The sequence below is a fragment of the Chroicocephalus ridibundus genome, chromosome Z, assembly GCF_963924245.1.
Source record: "Chroicocephalus ridibundus chromosome Z, bChrRid1.1, whole genome shotgun sequence".
In the NCBI taxonomy this organism is placed as follows: Eukaryota; Metazoa; Chordata; class Aves; order Charadriiformes; family Laridae; genus Chroicocephalus; species Chroicocephalus ridibundus.
Window position 1 is genome coordinate 54,945,515 of NC_086316.1, and position 18,369 is coordinate 54,963,883.

The window sequence follows — 18,369 nt, forward strand, 5'->3', positions numbered from 1 at the left end:
TTTCTTATTAACTAGCAGACCAAAATGTGGTGATACTTTCTGAAAACTTTTCCAAAGTTGTCCTAGTGAACAGTGTCATAGGAAGGAAGGAAAGGTGGAGGTGAACGAAACACTATATGTAAGGACCAGTCACTTACTTAAATGGAGGATAGGATGGTGCTGGCACAGGGAGTTACAGCCATTGTGTTGGTAATAGGAAAACTGAAGGGTTAGGAAGAAGGATATGAATAGCATATAGCACAGGTTTTTGTGCCCCTCTAACCTTCTTTAACCCTGAAGCAAATTTTTCAACATATATATTTAAAATTTCCCTTTTTCCCATTTTCTATTACAGCTAATTCAATGCAGTGTTGTCGTATTATTACAACTACAGCAACGTTTTAGGTTAAACAGGCAGTGTCTGGAATAACATAAAAATCTTTAAAAAAAAATACCGTATGACACATTTTCAGAATAACAAAAGTGAAACAGCCACGGCAAACACATTCTGTGAGTGGGGAAATATGATAATTTAATCCTCTTCAGAGCATATGGTATCTACATATGTGTATGTTAAGTATTGTATATAGTAAAACATAGCACAATACTTTGATCCACAGGGAATTCAAATTTACAGATACCTTCACTTCTACACAATGATTTGTAAGGCTTTCACAATCACCTAGGTCCAAATCATTCGTATCACACTAACTAGCATTTGATTACTATTACATCATTAGAAAAATGCATGTTATTTTTAACTAATAGTTAGCAAAGTCAGTTAACCAAAGCAGAATTAAGCTACCTTTCAGGAGGAAATATAAAGTTATTTTGATTGATCTCAAGTCTGTTCTTACGTGATATTGGGATAAGCAAGGTAATGAAACTGTGTTTTTATAACTTTGCAGACAAGTGATGCAATATCAAACAATATGCATGTGTTTGCTTGGGAGGTAAATGTATCTTCATTTGCCAAGATTGTTTATTTTCCTGAGACTCAAAGTAGGCATTTTCTACTGCTGAATAAGTGTGACAGAGGAATGTAAATGACAGTCAAAATTATGAAAAGTCAAAGACTGGAGAATTTTAGGAAAGGATATAGTATACAGCAGCCAACAGTGTTTCAGTATCTGTTACCAGCAAGATATTGTGAAAGATTTTTCACATAAAATAGACTCACATTGCAACAGGGTGTCAGATAGATGAGTTTCAAATACAGTCACTTTTAATCACTACTATCCATGCTCTTCTACTGTTATTATCATTATCTCAGATACATACTGAGACTTAATCACATATCTTGGCTTGCTTGAGAATCTCTGGATTCCAGTTCTGCACAACCCCAGATGAGCAAGGGATGTCACACAGTGTGAGAAAGTTGCTGATTTTTTTTTTTAAACAATTCTTAAATGATTGGTTTTCTTTAAGGCAATATTAGTAAAACTAATAAACCAGAAAATATTAGAGAAGGGATGGATGATTTGAAGGTTGAGAGACTTGCCATGAAGTTACATAACGCATTTGTTTTGCCAGCAAAGCTGGCCATAAAAATTCCTTCCATTTTTTTTTTTTTTACCATGGATGAAAGTTGTTAGTCTATCAACCATGCCAATGCATTTGCTTATTAGGCTATGATATTAACCAGAACAACAAAATGATCCTAGTTAACAATAGCCCCTCTTTTGGCAGTTACGTCTGAGCCAGTTTTCCTGCCAAATCTGATGTGTCATATAACTCCACATATAAAAGAACAAACCAGACATACCCCTATGGGAGATTTTTCCATTTTGTGGAAAGAAATTAGGCATACAATTACCATTTAGCCATTCTGAAAACTATTCCCCTGTCACCTTTTCCCTGTTTATGAATTAGGAAATATGAAAATACATTTTTTTCACCTACATTTTTACCTTGTGTATTTGGACTTGCTGCCCATTATATTGGGCAAGATGTGTCTCGATGCTTTTTCAAGATTCCTACATTTCTATGTCCGTGTTCTGGATTGCAAGGACCAGACCATGCTGAAATCTGGTTGTGATAATGGCATTTTTGATATGATCACCATGTTCTTTTGTATTCAGCTTTTAACATCAATTATTTTTTCTTTTACTGTCTCTTTGAGATTTTTATTTTGCTTTGTTCTGTTTTGGTTTGTTTTGGTTTTTTTGTCACATCATCCATTACATGCAGACATTGATAAAAAAAAGGAGAGAAAAAGGAAAGAGCTTAGAAAATGCAAAGTCTTTGTAACTCCAGGTGTGTTGTCAGTTGCTGCTCAGCTCCATTCACTGCCGGTTTTGTTTTTCATTGGTCAGCTAACCAGAACATGTAAGTGAAAAATACACAAACCAAAAATTAATAACTACTCAGGGGAAGAAAGAATAGAAGCAAAGTTTTATTTTATGAGGGCTTTGGAACTGGCAGCTTAAAACACCAGCTACCAGTTGGTTTTATTGTTATTTGGTTTAAATTTATACATGGATGGGTGGGAGGAGAGACAACTTATAATATTTGTTCCTGTTATGCTCATTATTTTATAACCTTGAGCTTGGTCCAGGTACAGTTGCTAGTGGAAAGAAGACAATCCTTGTTCCCCAAAACATGAGATGGAGGAGGCTGCTCTGTGTCAATTTTTATTCTCTCTCTGTCCTTCAGTGGTGAGAAAGTCAATCTCTCACAGAAAGATCTTAATTTCTGTTACTGCTTAGCCATGTTTTGTGATATACTTAACAATGAAGTAGGACATCCAGATTGCAACCTTTGCTCCCAAAGCACTGACAAGCACCCATATTTTTAATATCATTCTTCTAGTCAGTGTTCCCCAAACAGCACCTTTTGGTTTGTATGTGCTTCTGTTATGCGTATTTATTTTTGAGTACAAGGCCAAAATCAGTCCGAAACCAGCCCAGCGCTTTTTAGAAAAGTCTAATCCAGGAAAACTGGAGTAGCATGTAAGATAAACCCATACTCTTCATACAACAAGCACAAGTAGGAGTCTGCTTGTTTCGAGATTTTCTTTACTCTGGTCTCCTGGTCTCCAACCCCATTTTCTACACTCAAACTACTTACATATTTGTCTTTTTGTCCTGAGATTCAAACAACTTGGAATTCTAGCTGACACGATCCATCTTTGCTCAGGCTGTCTGTAAATACATTCATTGTCTGTCAATCAATGTGATTTGTCCTTGAATTCCTCTATATCCTATCACATATTTTGGCTCATGGTGAACTGGAAACTTCCTTAGTGAACTGTGGTCAGCTGGCTATTCAGTGTGCTTAATACTAGAGGTGTTCAGCAGTGCCTCTTTTGTACTGGCAGATGTTCTCCACAGGTTTTGAGCCAAATCTTTTATCATTTTTTTTTCCAAACTTTAGATGTGTTTGAACACTACATTCATGTAGTCACAACAAAAAAAACCTTTGCCACTTAGGCTTACATATTTAAAAAAAAAAAGTAGTAAAGTGGTAAAGAGTAGGGGTAGGTTACTAGTAAATACCTGAACCTCCTGACTAAATGTGTGTGTTGTAACAGAATCCTTTTCGTACAGCTAGCTATGAAGAAATACCTCTGGAAATGTACACAGGATACAGCATGTATAGGAATAGAATGTATCTTCAGAGTGTTAGAAAGTAATACTTTAGAAAAGGAATTCCAACTTCCTAGCGGAGAGGGTAAGTAAAACAGCTAACAGTGGAGGTGGTAAATGCACACCCACATGGATTCTAATTTGGCTGTCTTTCTGGAAGGTATACCTTTGGGAAAAATCCACACTACAGGAGATCAGATGAGACTGTCATTGTGTCCTTTCTGCCTTTAAGTCTCTGAGAAAAGCTTTAGCAGCTAAAAAAGGCTCTGTTGCCACGACTGAGAATAAGAGATGTGGCTAATGGGTCCACAGCTGACTAAACTCTTGTTCTCCTGGAGCAAGTTGAATGCCTCCACTGCACAGCAACACTGATGAAAGACTTAGAAATCCCCTGCAGCTTCTGAACTCCCGAGAATACAATGCATTTAGCATTTTGGTGCTGTGGCCCCACCTGTGTTTCATTTATAAAATGTCATACAGAATGCAGAGTCTGAAAACGTGAAGGCACGAGTCTCTCAAAGGCTGACAGAGCTGTCGATAGAATCTACAGTACAAACTCAGATATAACATTTGGCATTTACCAAGATTATTTCAGGGTATGACATTAACATGTGCATCTTTGTGTGAATTTGAGCCTGGCCACTGAAAAAAGAAAGAAAAAGCAAAAACCTTTTTCTGATATCCCTATGAATTCCAGACGTTCTTTAATTAAATTTCTAAAAGGCAACATGTACAAAGTAAAACCAGAGCTGTTCTGCTCAAACAGCTGTTTTTAATAATACGGCTGGGTATCTTTTTTACACACCTTTACAAGGTGGTGTATTACATTCTTCAGAACCAGCTGGAAAACTAAGATTAAGCCTGAAACACTTCAGGATTAGCAAATACCTTACTGGAACTGGTAATTCTGCCCTTTAAAAGCAGAACAACCTAAAGGTCCTTTCCAATGGAAGGGAAATTACTTCCAAACATCTCACTATATCCTGGATTTTGGCTGCTTTTTGAAAACACATAAAATAAATTCAGCTCAGGGAATGATTCCTTGGGTTCGTGCCAAATTACCAGGTCATTTAAATCGAAGCTGTATGCTGTTGCACACTTAAAATTATTTATGCTAGTTTTATAATTTCTTCAATCTGTTCTCTAACACTAACACAGTGGATAATCATTTACTCCAGAAAATCAACATCTTTCCTTTATTTCCTTTTTGTGGAGAGAATGTTATCAAGCATCTATGTAGCTGTGGTGAGGTTTCAGCGGATGTTTCATTTACAATGCAAGCAGCTTGATTCTTTTTATTTTGAACACTGTATTTGTTCCTGTTAATTCCCAATTCCCTTCCCTTTCATTTTTCTCTTTTGAGTTCTGCGCATACTGCTTTGTAACTAGCTTTCCAGGCTTCAGAGGCCTGAGCATTTAGTAGTTCACATTTGGGAGCTGGTGAATGGCCCATTTTGCTGGCTGAAGTACATAATGTTTGTAGCAGTATGGGCCTTTATGATTGATCAAAATTAAATAGTTTATAAGACTCAGCAAACATCAATTAAAATTGCCTTGGTCACTTTAATATCAGTTAAGACTGTAGATAGATAGAAGGAAATAATTCTATAATCATTAACTTTGCATGGTAGACACAAGGGAATGGCTTGAGGAGATAGCCTGAGAAGTTAAATGTGGAACTTTACTGCTTTTACTATGTTGTCTAATTGCCTAGCTGCATGCCATCTGTTCCTCTTCCTCCCTCCAGGCAAAAGGGCATTATAGCAGAGCCAGGAGTAGGAAAGGGTAGAAATGGAACCCTATACATACAGAAAATAGCAAGAAAAACAATTCTAAATGTCAGCAATCAAACATCAATCTATTTTGAGTTGTAAATTAGCACAAGTAGAGATTACTTCTCTCAGCCTCAAATCCTTTTTCTTCTGGGTAACACACACAAGAGAATATGGCAGTCCCAGGTTCAGACTCCAACAGCTGCAAGGAAGTTCTAGTGCCACAAAGTCAATGGTAGATTTTCCATTGATTTCAAAAAAGTCAAAAGACTACTCTTGAGTTTATTCTTGTCTCCGTTGAGTAGTTCTCATGAGACCTTAAACTGATCATCCAAGTTCACTGAAACTCCTTATCACCATACAAAAAAATTGCTTGTAAAGCTTTCCAACCCTGAGTGTTTATTAGCAGTTCTGCTTGGTGTTTGTCAGTGCCTGAGGTCCTTCCATGGACAGTACACAGTCACCTTACTGAAAAGTCTCTCATTCCCAGGTGCTTTGGTCGTGTCATAGAATCATAGAATGGTTTGGGTTGTAAGGGACATTCAAGATTACATAGTTCCAACCCCCCTGCCATGGGCAGAGACACCACCCACTAGATCACGTTACTCAAAGCCCCATCCAACCTGGCCTTGAACACCTCCAGGGTTGGAGCATCCACAACTTCCGAGGGCAACTTGTTCCAGTTATAGACCACCCAACCAGGAGGTAGAGGTAAATGAAATATTCTACAAGCAGCTGGGGGAATTATCAAGATTACTTGCCCTTGTCCTCATGGGAGACTTCAACCTACCAGATATGAGCTGGGAATACAATATAGCTGAGAGGGAACAGCCTAGGAGGTTCCTGGAGTGTGTTGAGGATAACTTCTTAACACAGCTGGTGAGGGAGCCAACTAGAGAAGGAGCCCTGCTGAATCTGTTGTTTGTAAACAGAGAAGGACTTGTGGAGGATGTGGTGGTTGGAGGCCATCTTGGGCATTGTGATCACAAAATGATAGAGGTTTTGATTCTTAGAGAAGCAAGGAGTGGGGTCAGCAGAACTGCCACCATGGACTTCCGGAGGGCAGACTTTGGTCTTTTCAGGAGCCCCGTCAGTCTGACCTCAGTGCCTAGGGAGGTTATGGAAAAGATCATCCTCAGTGCCATTATGCAGCACATCAAGGACAACCAGGAGATCAGGCCCAGTCAGCATGAGTTCAGGAAGGCAGGTCCTGCTTGACAAATCTGATCTCCTCCCATGAAAAAGTGACCCGCTGGGTGGATGAGGGAAAGGCTGTGGGTGTTGTTTACCTGGACTTTAGTAAGGCCTTTGATAAGGTTACTGACAGCATTCTCTTGGAGAAACTGTCTGCCCATGGCTTAGATGGGAGTACGCTCTGGTGGGTAAAAAACTGGCTGGAGGGCTGTGCCCAGAGAGTGGTAGTGAATGGAGTTAAATCCAGTTGATGTCTAGTCACGAGTGGTGTTCCCCAGGGCTTGCTATTGGGGCCAGTTCTCTTTAATATCTTTATCAATGATCTGGATGAGGGGATTGAGTGCACCCTCAGTAAGTTTACAGACAACACCAAGTCAGGTGGGAGTGTTGACCTGCTTGAACCTTTGTAGAGGGATCTGGACAGGCTGGATTGATAGACTGAGGCCAATGGTATGAGGTTCAACAAGGCCAAGTGCTGGGTCCTGCACTTGAGTCACAACAACCCCATGCAGCGCTACAGGCTTGGGGAAAATGGCTAGAGAGCTGCCTGGCAGAAAAGGACCTGGCGGTGTTGGTCTACAGCCATCTGAATATGAGCTTGCAGTGTGCCCAGGTGGCCAAGAAGGCCAACAGCATCCTGGCCTGTATCAGGAATAGTGTGGTGAGTAAGACTAGAGAAGGGATCATTCCCCTGCTCTCGGCACTGATGAGGCCCCATCTCAAATACTGTGTCCAGTTTTCGGCTCCTCACCACAGAAAACACATTGAGGTGCTGGAGCGTGTCCAGAGAAGGGCAATGAAGCTGGTGAGGGGTCTGGAGCACAAGTCTTAGGAGGAGTGGCTGAGGGAGCTGGGGTTGTTTAGATGAGAGAAAAAGAAGCTGAGGGGAGACCTTATCCCTCTCTACAACTGTCTGAAATGAGGTGGTAAAGAGGTGGGGATCAGTCTCTTCTCCCAGGTAACAGGTGGTAGGACAAGAGGAAATGGCCTCAAGTTGCACCAGGGGAGGTTTAGATAGTAGGAAAAATTTTTACACTGAAACGGTTATTAAGCATTGAAACAGGCTGCCCAGGGAAGTAGTGGAGTCACCATCCCTGGAGGTATTTAAAGGATGGGTAGACATAGTGCTTACAGATATGGTTTAGTGACGGTTTTTGTCAGTGTTAGGCTGATGGTTGGACTAGATGATCTGAAAGGTCCCTTCCAACCTAGGCAATTCTATGATTCTATGACTCCTCAAATATGATGAATAGTGGCTTAGCAACTTCATCTGCCAGTTCCCTTGGGACCTGCAGATGACTCTCATCAGGTCCCATGGAAGTGTGCATCTTTAGGTTCCTTAGATGGTCTGAAACCTGGCCCTCTCTTACAGTGGCCTCCTATAGAAGCTTCTCTTGTTGCCTTTGACATCTCTGTCCAGGTTTAATCCTATCTGGAGTTTAACTTTCCTAGCCTGATCCCTGGCTGCGTGGAGAATTTCTCTATTCCTCTCAGGCTACCTGTCCTTTCTTCCATTTTGTGTTTGAGTTTGTCCAGGCACTCTTTGTTCATCCATTCAGGCCTCTTGGAGCTTTTGACCAGCTTCCTCTTTGTTGGGATGCATCACTCCTGAGCTTAGAGGAGGTGATCCTGGAATATTAACCAGCTTTCTTGGGCCCCTCTTCCTTGCAGGGCTTTATCCCATGGTGCTCTATGAAGCAGATCACTGAAGAGGCCAAAGTCTGTTCTCCTGAAATCCAGGGTAGTGAGTTTACTCTCTGCCCTCTTCGCCACCCTAAGGATCTTGAACTCCACCATCTCATGGTCACTGCCCTTGAGCTTCATGCTCCCCACCAGCCTCTCCTTGTTGGTTCCTTTATCACCTGGAGAAGGAATTTATCACCAACACATTCCAGGAACCTCCTGGATTGTTTATAACCTGCTGTGTTGTCCCTCCAACAGATATTCAGGGTGGTTGAAGTTTCCCATGAGGATCAGGGCTTGTGAACGTGAGGCGGCTCCTATCTGTCTATAGAGGGCCTCATGCATTCAGTCTTTCTGGTTGCTTGGCATGTAGCAGACCCCCATTGTAACATCACCTGTCCCCGCCCTCCTTTTAATCCTGATCCATAAACTCTCAGCCAGCTCCTTATCCATCCCCCAGTGGAGCTCCATGCAATTCAGCTGGTCGTCCTCATCTCCCCTGCCCGTCCTTCCTAAGGAGCCCATATCTTTCCATTCCAACACTCCAGTCATAGCAGACATCCCACCACATCTCCATGATGCCAATAGGATCTTCACCCTGCAGGCGTGCACACATCTGTAACTCCTCCTCTTTATTCCCCATGCTACATGCATTTGCATAGAACTATTTAAGTTATGCGTCCAATGAAGCTGACTTACTGGCTGCAGTGCTAGAATTCCATTGTGCTGCACTCCAGGTTCTCTCCTGCGGACCTGCAACCCTTCTCCTTGCTCTGGGCATCTATTACTGGCATTGGCAGCTTATCTTTTCATGTCTTATCACCCTCTACAACTACCTGAAAGGAGGTTGTAGAGAGATGGGGGCTGACCTCTTCTCCCTGGTGACAAGTGATAGGACGAGGGGAAACGGGTTCAAGTTACGTCAGGGGAGGTTTAGATTAGATATTAGGAGACATTTTTTCACTGAAAGGGTTATTAAACATTGGAATAGGCTGCCCAGGGAGGTGGTGGATTCACCATCTCTGGAGGTGTTTAAAAAAAGGGTAGATGGGGCACTGAGGGACATGGTTTAGTAGTGGCTCTTGTCAGGGTAGGCTAAAGGTTGGACTCGATGATCTTAAAGGTCCCTTCCAACCTCAACAATTCTATGATTCTATGATTCTATGTCAGCTTCTTTTTAATTCCTTCTTGCCTCCACTGCTGCTGCCCTCCCTCCTACTTTTCCAGAGACCAGGAAGAATCGGGAACCCTTGTCTCAAGTCACAGAATCATAGACTCATAGAATGTGTTGGGTTGCAAGAGACCTTTAAAGGTCATCTAGTACAACCCCCCTGCAGTAAGCAGGGACATCTTTAACTAGATCAGGTCGCTCAGAGCCTCATCAAGCCTGGCCTTGAATGTCTCCAGGGATGGGGCCTCCACCACCTCTCTGGGAAACCTGAAGTGTTTATTTATACTGAAATCCTGCATCTTTGAGCTATTCCTGGTCTTCGCCTGTCTCTGCCCATGCTCCTGCAGGTCAGAGATGCTGCTGGTGACTACTGTAACAACTTGTTGATTTATTTTTAATAAAATTATGTTTGCATTGTGCTTATCTGCAGCTGGTTGAAAGAAGCAGCTTGCTGGGGACATGCAGATCTGCATGCTATCCATGAATGCAAGCCTCAGACCATAGTGGAGCAAGGCTAAAGTTCATAAAGAAAAGACAGGAAGTTCTAAAGTAACTTGGTCATTTTTGGTGAGTAGCAGTGGTGCTCACCTATTCAAAAATGTTCCCTAGCATGCCAGGGCCCATACTTTCCTCCAACCATTTCACTTGAGAACTGCCATGGGTGTATTCTTTTATACGGATCGCATTGCCTTGATGTAACTTCACTTAAAAGAAAAACAATACATTGTAAAAACGGTCTTGGTCCATTAAGGTATGGTGAGCAATTGTCCTCCATTTTCCTGATAGGCTTGGATGCTGATCTATGGATCTCTTGGGTGCTAGGCTGTTGAGCCATCTCTGGCCATGGCTGTTGAGCCAAGAGGATATTGTGAGCTTGGCTGAAGGTTAGTAGTCAAGAGACTCCTTTCCCCTGTGCGCTTTTCTCATCTCTAGTAAGAATCTGAGAGGAAAATCTGTTAGCTCCTCCAAGGTCAGCAGTAAGGATTGCTGTACATTGATCTCAAGTACAGTTGGCACTATAGACCCAAAGTGGTTTTTATAATTCCAGGTTTTTTCCATTAATGAAAAAATAAGGTGATTCTTACTCAAATTAGGAATGTCTCTGTTCTTGCTTAGCTAAGTATTTAAAACAACTTTAAGAATCAGAAAATAAAAGTAGCCAAAAGTTAATTCTCAGCAAGAAATTACTTCTGCTGAGTAACATTATGCCTGCAACACACAAATATATTTCAACTTGTTAAAAATAAGCTGTATAAAATTCAAGCCAAGTGGTATATTTCTAAATATATTAACAAATATTCCACATGTTCTCACAACTGAAAGCATACCTTACTGATATTAATATTTATTTTAGCAACTTAGGTCCTGGCACAGGGTGATTTTTAAAAAGAAAGTCACCAGGTTTCAAGGAACTTTTTGACAATATCCTCTCCCTAAGTCATCTTCACTCTCTTTCCCACTTCTAAACTGATTGTGAACTTTGATGAAATAGTCATTGTTACTAACTTTACCAGCTGGATAATTACAAATCTCACTATGCAAATACAACGGTCTTCTTTAGAAGAAATGAGGTTTCTTTTCTGTTAGCTATTGAGGAAAAACAATGCTTGAAATATGTAAAAATAAGTTATAGTTTGCTTCCATAGATAAGGAGAGATATATGCACACACATATACACACACAGATATCCATATATATGTGTGCATATGTATATATCATCCTTTATATTACTTTCTAGGCACAACATAAAGAGCCTAGTGAGCCTGTAGCAGAAAAACATCCATAACTGGGAGGATATCTTTTTATGAGCAGTTTGTGTAATTCACTTAATGGCCCAACAGAAAGTGCCACAAATCTTATGTCCAGACAAGCTGATAGGCCCTGGAGGTTCACATCATCTAAGTGAAGCTCAACTTTAAAATAAACATCCTAACATTTTTCTTTTCTCCTCATGTTGCCTATTTTTCCATGGGTTACTCAGTTCCTTTCATTCCCCCAGAGGCCCCCAGAGCTCTCCCTGTGTCACTACCAGATCTGCAAAGCTGGCAGGGAGTTTCTACATCCTTGTACATTCACAAAAGACTCAGAGTTTCCATGCCCCAAATGTCAGTGAGATAGTCTGCTCAGTTTTATCACTGTATTTTTCCCCTAGATTTACAGACTAAATCTCCAAAATGTATCAAGGGTACAAAAATGTAAAAAGTAAAAGCACTGTATGGTGCAAGCTGTTGTGAATACCAAGGGAGGAACTGTTAGGGTGGTGCTGACATTTAAATTTTGAGATTATCTGGATCTAGAGAAGGGTAGCAATTTCTAACTCCCTCTGACACCTGAAGTAAAGATAACAAAACAAAAACAGTCACACAACTGGTTTCTAAGAGTTTGCCACCACTGATAGTTACTTCATAGCACAAAGATATATGAGCCATCGATGTGATCCTAGGATGCTTCCAAACAAAGGCATTGTTTTTTGGTATTGCAGTGCTAAGGCCACATTACCTCTGCAATTTGGGCTAGCTTTAAGGAATTTCTTCTGGGAGGCAGACTATAGATACTGTAGTCTACTATGATGGTACACTGTAACTTCCTAAGTAAATCTGTGCTCCTCTAGAGTCTCTGAAATCTTTTTGAGTGTATGATTTTTTTACCTTCCTTCTTTAGAATGTGGGTAACAGCCATAGTGCACCCATTAATGAACCACTGTAAAAGCTCACTGCCTTTATTTCTATTCTACTTCAGTAGATTACCTGTAAAATTCACCCAGTCTTCTAAACATCCTCTTTTAACCCTTGAGTGTTTGGGGAAATGAAGTCTAGGTTTTTGGAATCTGAAGTGCCCAGAGGTGAATGTTCATTCCAACTAATGGTCTTCCTCATAATATTTCATTTCCACCCCCACTCTCATCTTCTGCTCACCCCAATAGACGGTCTTTTTATTTTAACAGAATTCCAGACTTCACAGATACCTGATTACAGAACTGGAAAGTCTGAAGAGCTCTTCTAGTTGTTTTTACTCATTAGCACTGCACAATAAAGTAACTGAAAGTGACTACGTCTCAGTATCCTAGGAATATTGACACAGCAGCTTTCTAAATATGCCATATTGCTATGGCATTAGTTACAAAATTAATGATGTAACTTCAAAACTGCTGAGTCAGAGAATAGTAATGTTGGGGAATTTTTCCTTGTTTTTACATTTAAGAAGGAATCATTTGATTTTCCATTCTGGTCTTTTCTGCTTTCCACTGGAGGAATCTGAACCAATGATGTGCAAATCAAGCTGCAAATTTCTGCTGAATGTAAGCTAAAAAGCCCAAGGACAGGATTCATCTCATCTAGCTGTATACATCTACAATGTAGGCATGCATATCTGAGCTCCTCTCCTAAACTCTCTTTTCAATTAGTGAAACTCTCTTCACTCAAAAGTGCCTTCATAGGCACTTTTCAGGCTTGATTGATCTGGCTTGTTTTAGACATCCACTTTTGCATGAGATTAATCATGTCTTGGTCACCCCCGGCTATTTTGATTAGACTGCCATAGATTAGACAGGAAATCCACAGTGACTAATTCAGATTAAACATCTCTATTTAGTCAGAAGATTCACATTCTAAGAGATGCAGAATAAACTGTTCAGGTATTTTCTGTCCACCTTGTTTCTTTCTTAAGCTTCTGGTTACAAATGTATTTTCTCTTTCATAGCTCTTCTATGTCAGATATTTCTTGTAGACATGTTTGCTGAAGGCAGCTGACCAATTAAACCTCTGATTTTAGTGAATTCTTCAGACTACTTAATTTATTTATTTCTGATGTATGCAGACATTTGTCAGATTGTGTTATCCAAGTAATTGCTTATTTCAATGGGTTGTCTTTGTATATTTTTGGTAAATTCTTTGCAATTTTCAATGACTCTAAACAAGTCACAACACTTCTCACAAGTGCTAGTGGGCAGAAGAAATAGTTACCATTTTTAAGCAAATTAGGAAATTTGGTTTTAGAGAAGTAATTAAAATTAGCCTTAGACATGTTTGGGAAAATTTGATACTGGTTCATCTGTTACTACCATTATCTCACTTTAAGAAGGGCACAGAATTTCTGCATGGCAATACAACAATATGAGCTTGAAATTATGTCTAAATTGAAAACTTGATAGATGGGCTGTTCAGGTAAATCTGTATGCCTAGAATGTAAGAAAATGCTTCTGATTCAGAGGAACTTGGACAAGCTGAAGAAGCAGGCAGACAGGAATGATAGATGGACAGAAAAGGGAAAAAAAGAGATATATTAAGTTTAGCGTTCATATATTTCACATACTGACTTTGCTTTGCATAAAAGACATGCTTTTTATTCAATATTCAGGTCTAAATGTTTGCGGACCAGGTGAGAAATCCATTTTCTTTTTCTTCCTTACGCCACGTTAAATATGAACATGCTTCAAGCAAAATGCCAACTGAACAAGTGCAAGTAGATAAAATAACAACATATTTTACACTCTAACCCCTGTATAGCATAATAGCTTAAGAATGGCTATGTTACACTTCTCAGCCTGGAAGACCTGAGTGTATACATGTCCGTGCATATGGTGTCTACTGTAGAGAGAATTAAGAAGAGTAAGGACAGGATCTGGATAGTAACACTGAAAGTACCTAGCACAACTCTAAGGACATGTGTTTCTAACTGAATTTTCCCAGTTTTCTACATGGTGTTCTGCCTAGCACAGCAATTCTTAGGCAGAAGTCCAAATGTGCAGTTCAGTCAGTCTCACAACTCTTCTCTGAAGATTTGGCTATAAAATTGGCTGTAATACAGCTTCAAACACTGTCATTATCTTTATTGACCAAAAATACAGGACATAATTCCTTGGATTTTTGAGACACATTCTAATTTATTTTATTGCTGACCCAGACTTTTAATACGTCGGTATAAATGCCCATTTTCAATTTATGCTAGTGCAATTGCTGTGATTTCATATTTAGCCATGGTATCTTTAAGTCTTATGAGTGCACAGATTTATGGAAATCTGGTCCATTGTAAGTGAAATGAGAATAGTACTTGCCTCTGTGCTATTTGCATCCCATGGGAATTAAAATTTCAAACTCATTGTGACCTGCCTGTAAAAGCCTATTTTGATGTTTTAAATAGGGAGGGTGGGATCAGGTTCCCCAAATTGTCTCATTTAGCCTGCTGGTTTAAACTGATAACAGTAACTAAATCTGATAACAGCAGATTTATATATTCCTGGGCCAAATACTAATGATTTTACTTGATTTATTTCTGTTCGAGTGAAACCCTGTGGAAATTACTGTGAATTTGGCTTGATGATGATTGGACTAGGTGGAGCAAGTGGCTGAACCAACATCTTTCAAGGGTCTTGTTCGGTTGCTTTTGCATATGGTGAAGAAAAAGAAAGATATTAACACACTCTTTTCCTTCACATACTGCTTGGTTTTTTTCTGTACTGCTGTGAATGTCAGTGTCACATAAGCACCTCTTGCCCCTTCAATGACACAATAGGTAGCTGTTTGTCATGGATGAAAAAAGCAATAGCTCTTTGAAGAGCTCAAGTTGCTTTTCATTTAGAAATATGTGAGAGGATATCACAGCAGAGTATGTGTCTTCTCTTCCTCCTCGTCATGCCAAGTTTGCTTTCAAGTACCATGCATTATTCCTCAGAAAGATATTAGAGTACATTTAAAATAGTTCCATTAGTGTCAGAATGAATTACTATGCAATGCTCAGATTTCCACCATCGGATGACTGTGCTCAAAATTGTGAAAAAAGTGATGATACCATTACAGTTCCTCATCCCATTCTCCTTTCCTTTCATCACCTCTTATTTTCAGTTCTTTTTTGGTCATTTAATTTTGTTAGGGTTTCTCGCATGGATTCTAACTGATTCCTTAACTTCCAGGTTGTGAGAGGGAGCAGTGAAGGAGCTCATTAGGGCAAACCTACTGTCACTGGAAGTTTGTGGCAAACTTCCCGAGGTCTTCCTTGCACACTGGAGGTAATAAGAAATGAGGGGTCATGCGCCACGCGCCACTCAAATCTCCTTACTTCTTATCACCAGTGAGCATGTGCAAAGCAAGCTGGAAACCCTACTGTGCATTTTTGGTCCGGGGAGTAGCATTTTAAGTTTTTTGCTTTGGCTCTACTCTTAACACAGTTTTAAGAATATACATGAGAACTGGTGGTAAACTAAAAATATACAACAATATTTTAAAATACTTTCCCTTTATTCAAATCGCTTGCCATCTCTGTGTCAGACAGACTCCCAGGGCAGTAGGGTGGGAAAGGAAAACATTTCTGAAAGTCCAAACTGTTCCTGAAGTGCCAAGGAGTGTGGCAGGGGCGCTGCTACTGACCATGGGAGCAGTGACTGCCCAGGAAATATGTTTTACCTACACCTCCAACTAGGAAAAGACGGTGTGGTTGCAGCTCTTGCACTATCACTTGGGCTGAGCTGAGGCATTCTTGATGGAACCACATGCTCATTGAAGTTAATGGCATTAACTAAATGGGGTTAAATTTCTCTCGTTTTCATCTCTGAACACACCTGTGCAAGACCAGACACAGTTTAGTGCTTATTACTGGGAAATTATTTTCTGGGAAATGACCAAGATACAGAGCAAAAAGAAACATAAAACTGATACTCAGATTTCTTTTAGACTGCTTTTTTCCACAGATTTCTTTAGCTTCAATTTCAATTTAGATGCTAATCTCATTTTTGCTTTTTGGGGGAGTGTGAATTGAAACCTGTGTGATTTGAAGCATAACATAAGGGCGCACTTATATTAAGCTCCTATTATAGAGTGGATCATATCAACATAAACAGCAGCTATCAGGGTCTTAGGAAAGTGCTGCAAGAACATTTCACATGACATTTTAAAGACAGAGTCTAGATGGGGGAAGAGCCTGGATTCTTTTGCTTGAGCTCCAATAAGCTGCTGCTGCAAAACAGAAAAAGGAGGGGGGAGGAGAAGAGTACAAGCAAAACAAAGAAACCAAAATGAATGGAATAAATGAGTTATTGCTCTAAAATGGAAGATAAAAGAGAAGAGCCTGCCAGATAGAAGATAGGGTAAAATCTTGCTTTTTAGATAGATCAAAGTAAATCCCAATTAATTCCAGTGTTTTCTGCAAGTTCTTTTAGATTTGCACTGGTCTAAGTGACAGATGGAATTAGTCAGGCTTTACATCAGTTGCACTGCGAGTAGAATTTGTCTTGGTATCACTGCAACAGGGTGGGCTGTCTTTCAGTGCAAAGAATCCTCCTAGTAATATTGCGTCTTTTTTCCCTTTGTTTTTCCCTAGCTTCTCTCATACTAGTTTTACATTTCCTTTATTCACATTCTTTCCTATTCTCCCCCAATTTATGTAAAAGAGGTTTTGAAACATGCTTCATTACTAGTTTCCACTCCTACATTTTAGATTTATTTTTACAACCCTCCTACCTTTGCAGTAATTCTTCTCAACACTGATGCCACTATACCAGTATCTGATGCCTCTTATCCCTTAGGCACTGACGCTGTCTTACCAAACCCTTTTTGTTCTTTTACTTGAACAAACATTCTATCCCACTACAATCAGCTGTAGTGCACACAAGTTCTTCCCTAGTACTGCTTTTACTGACTTCTTAATGCAGCAATTATCTCAGTTCTCTCAATAATTTTTTTCAATGTTGTTTCCATCGCAAGCAAACCTGTCTTCCCAATAGCAACTCAAATTCATCATGTTGGCTTTTCAGTCACATTTTCGTCAGGAGATCACACTGCCAAAAGAAATACCTTTTTCTGTCAGAAAGCTCTCCCTATCCACCAGAGATTTCATAACACAAATTAAAAAAAATTTCTTAAACTTTGCTCCCTGTATCTTCCTATTATCCATGTCTTACCTAAACTACACAACATCTTAGTTATTTAGCAAGCACCACTAACAGAGTGCCAATGAAAGCCCATCATTTTTTCCGAATACATACAGCATGCCCTTTTGAGCAGAGTAGAAGACAAGAAAGCTTCTGAATTCAAGGAAAACACCCTGGCCTGTGCACCTCAGGTGCTGCTCCGATCTATATAGAGGCCTAATATGAGGCAGATGCAAACATTACAAGTACTGGCGTACTGTGTCCAGTTCTGGGCTCCCTCATTCAAGAGGGACAGGGAACTGCTGGAGAAGGTACAACAAAGGGCTACGAAGATGATTACGCGACTAGAACAACTCTCTTATGAGGAAAGGCTGAGGGACTTGGGTCTTTTCAGTCTGGAAAAAAGAAGACTGTGGGAGGAATCAACGCTTCTAAATACTTAAAGCGTAGGTGTCAGGAGGATGGGGCCAGTCTTTTTTCCGTGGTGCCCAGTGACAGGACAAGAGGTAACAGGCACAAACTTGAACATAGGAAGTTCCATCTAAACAGGAGGGTGCTTTTGAGGGTGGCAGAGCACTGGAACAGGCTGCCTAGGGAGGTGGTGGAGTCTCTGTCTCTGGAGACATTCAAAACCCGCCTGGAGACATTCCTGTTCAACCTGCTCTGGGTGACCCTGCTCTGGCAGGGGGCTGGGACTAGATGCTCTCCAGAGGTCCCTTCCAACCCCTGCAGTTCTGATATTCTGTGATTACAGCTCTCTGTATCCCCTATGACTACTATGTCTAGTTGGAGAGCACAGCTCTGTAGTTACAGAGTTGGACAGGGATTCAAAAGCAGGTTGCTCTTCACTGGCTCCCTCTAGGACAATGAATGAATCGTTTTCCCTTTCTATGCTTCAGTTTCTTTGCCTGTAAAAAGACCCTGTATATTTCCATGGTTAGTCTTCCATATTTATAGCATAGATGGCTTGTGTACACAGACTGGAGTAAGATTTAGTCAGGCACATCCATTAACACAGAGGGGAAAAGCCTATTGTTCACCTTGAGAAAAAATGTATTTCCTTACGCAGAATGTAGGCTGTTTTATTCAAGGCATAAATGCACACCATTTGAGTAACTATTC